This window comes from Suricata suricatta, chromosome 6 (genome assembly GCF_006229205.1).
Source record: "Suricata suricatta isolate VVHF042 chromosome 6, meerkat_22Aug2017_6uvM2_HiC, whole genome shotgun sequence".
Lineage (NCBI taxonomy): Eukaryota > Metazoa > Chordata > Mammalia > Carnivora > Herpestidae > Suricata > Suricata suricatta.
In genome coordinates, this window is record NC_043705.1 from 10,698,194 (window position 1) to 10,701,348 (window position 3,155).

General features: G+C 41.4%; 1 pseudogene; it reads right to left on the reverse strand.

Moving 5' to 3' along the window:
• Positions 1-1,935: 1,935 nt before the first annotated feature.
• Positions 1,936-2,206, reverse strand: LOC115293720 (annotated as a pseudogene).
• Between the last annotated feature and the right edge of the window lie 949 nt (positions 2,207-3,155).

The following is a 3,155-nucleotide window of genomic DNA, read 5'->3' on the forward strand; positions in this document are numbered from 1 at the left end:
TTTGGTTCTTTCTTTATGATTACTGTTTCTCTGTTTAACTTCTTTTGTTTGTGTATTGTTTTCCCAATTTTCTTGAACTGTCGTGTTTTATTGTAGCTCACTAGCCTTCCTTAAAGCAACTATTCTGAATTTTCTTTCTTTTTTTTTCTTTTTTCTTTTTTTATAATAGTTTATTGTCAAATTGGTTTATTCTGAATTTTCTATCAGGCAAATCATAGACCTTTGAGGTAAGTGACTGGTAAATTATATTCTTTTTGCTGGTGTCATATTTCCTAGATTTTTCCTGTTTCTCAAAGTCTTGCTTTGCTGTCTTACAGTTAGAAAGCAGTCACTGGAGCACCTGGGTGGCTCAGTTAAGCGTCTGACTTCGGTTCAGGTCATGATCTCACAGCTCATGACTTCGAGCTCTCTCTAAGGTTCTGTGCTGACAGCTCAGAGCCTAGAATCTGCTTCGGATTCTGTTTCCTCTCTGACTCTCCCTGACTCATGCTCTGTCTCTCTCTCAAAAATAAATAAACATTTAAAAGGCAGTCACCTCTTCCAGTCTTTACTAATGGGCTTCGAGAGTGAAATGCCCTCCATCTACTGTAGTATTAGGGATTCTGAGGTTACCTCAGACCTTTCTTTGTATACTCCTGTTCCACATTTCTTGTTCCCCCTTGGCAGGGAATTCTCAAGAGCGTATGCCTTCTCTTGATCCAGTAAAGCCAGGCCAGTTGCTGACAGTCTCCTGCTTGCTTTCCGTGTGGTGGTAATGAATGCTCCTTGTGTGCTTTCTCCCAGACTGACAGGATCAGGCCACCTTTCCTCATATGCTCACTAGCCACCTGCAAAGACTCACTCTCATTGCCTTAGGGTGTGCATAGGGAGCTGACCATGGGGTAATGGTGTGTGTGGATGAATTACGCAGAATGTTGGGGTGCCTGCAAGCCAGTTGGTGGAATCTGTAGGAGAGGCATCCCCACTGGTTTATGGATGGGCTTCCTAATGGAGCCCATGAAATGGTCACTAGGATTTGTGTCTCCGTGATGCCCTCCATGAGACCTGCTGGCCATTCTCCCAGCTGCTCTCTGTTTCCTGGTCACTTGGCACACTTTAGAATTCTGGATGGGGTGAGAAAGAAATGGGGCTCTTTGGCAGCATCTTGCATAGCTGGGGAAGCTGGCTGCTTACCTACACACCCTCACTTCCCCTATAGGAGAAATAATGAGCCAGAAAGTTCTTTCTTGGCACTGTACTGCCCCGGGGGAGGAAAGGCAGAAGTAAAATGAAACTGTTGTTTTTTTCCTCTTCATTACACCCATTCTTGAATATTTTTAGCTCCAGTGTGTGCTTGAACTTCTCCACTGGCCTCCCTGACTTCCACAGAGGCACTCTCTGAGTAACTGTTAAGATTGGTGTTCTTTGTAGGAAATGGTGGAAGACTCCTATTCTGCCATTTTGATGCATTAGCTCACAGTCTTAATATTCCTTTTGCATAAAATAAATGTAATATTGAAATTGCGTGTGCTCATTCACAAAGCCTCTGGTGTTAGCCAAGATAGAGATGGAAAGCTGACTCTCAGATTAAACATAGCTGTCGCTTCTGGAGACTGCCTGAGTGGTGAGGGCAGCCATGTGTTTTTTGGAGTGTTGATTTAACTCTCGTGTTGCTTCTGTAATACTACAATGATTTAAAAGTGATTTACAAACACTGTAACTGGAAGTTGCGAAAGATTGAAAATGCTGTTCTTTCTCAAACAGCTTATGAAATTAGAAAGAAATGCATGAAGTTGACATTGTTTTTTGCCCATAATCAAAACTATTGAAAAACGGACACCAACATAGGAGACGGCTGTTGTATACCTTACAAAATTAAACATACTTACATTATCCTGGTAGATGAACTAGAATTATTGAACTGATGAGGCTTTCTGTGATGTAACACGAATTCAAGAGGTGGTGTGGATCATTAGTGTTGCTTCCTTCTAAATGAACACCCTTCTGTGAGTCTGGCCTTTCCTCCCGTCGGCTGGCACAACACTGTTGAACAGCCTACACAAAGAACCACTGTCAGAGCATGGCCGAAAACCATGGTAATCTTGTAGCAACCTGGACATCTTGCATCCATAAAATAGGAATTTGGGCTTTGAACTAGCCGCTTCTTTTTATGTTTTTTCTTTTCCTCTTCCAAGGATGGGTGGAGTAACTCTCTAGCCAAAGACATGTTGATCCTTCACAGTCTCAGCCAGTCTGATCTCTACAGCAACACCCCTAGCAAGCAGCACACCATGAAGTTGACATTTTTAAATTTTTTAATTTTTTTGATGAAGTTAAAGATAAGGGAGATCTAACAGATGCCTCTAAATCTAATAAAGAGTAGAATTATGATTCCAACTTAGGCACATCTGCACAATCCTGTAAACAAGTGAGACTTTTGGGTCAATGGACTAATACAGGAGCCTGATTATAGTTTACATTGTATTTTCTCAAAATAGTTAAATTTCATTTTTTTAAGATGCCAAATTGTAAAACCTCTGATTCTCCAAATTTTGATTGGGATGAAATGATTAAGATTCTTGGATTTTAAAACATCTCCATTTACAGGTACATATTTTTAATTTTTTTAAGTTTAAAGTTTATTTTTAAAGTTTATTTAGAGAGAGAGAGCGCTGGGTGCCTGGGTAGCTCAGTTGGTTAAGCATCCAACTTCGGGTCAGGGCATGATCTCACAGTTCCTGGGTTCAAGCCCCACATCGGGCTCTGTGCTGACAGCTCAGAGCTTGGAGCCTGTCTTCAGATTCTGTCTCTCTCTCTCTCTGACTCTCCCCTGCTCATGCTGTCTCTCTGTCTCTCAAAAATAAATAAAACATTTAAAAGAGAGAGCAAGTGAGAGCAAGAGAGCACAAGTAAGATTAGAGCAGGGAGAGAGAATCCCAAGCAGGCTCCACGCTGTCAGCAGAGAGCCCAATGCGGGGCTTGAACCCTTGAACCATGAGATCATGGCCTGAGCAGAAGCCAAGAGTTAGATGCCCAACTGACTAAGCCACTCAGGAGCCCCTAGAGATATTTTTAATAAAAGTTCTGAAGAATAATTAAGGGTTGCACCAGATTAAGCCTTTAAAACATTTCTAAAAATTCCAGTATAGTTAACATAGTGTTATATTATTTTCAGG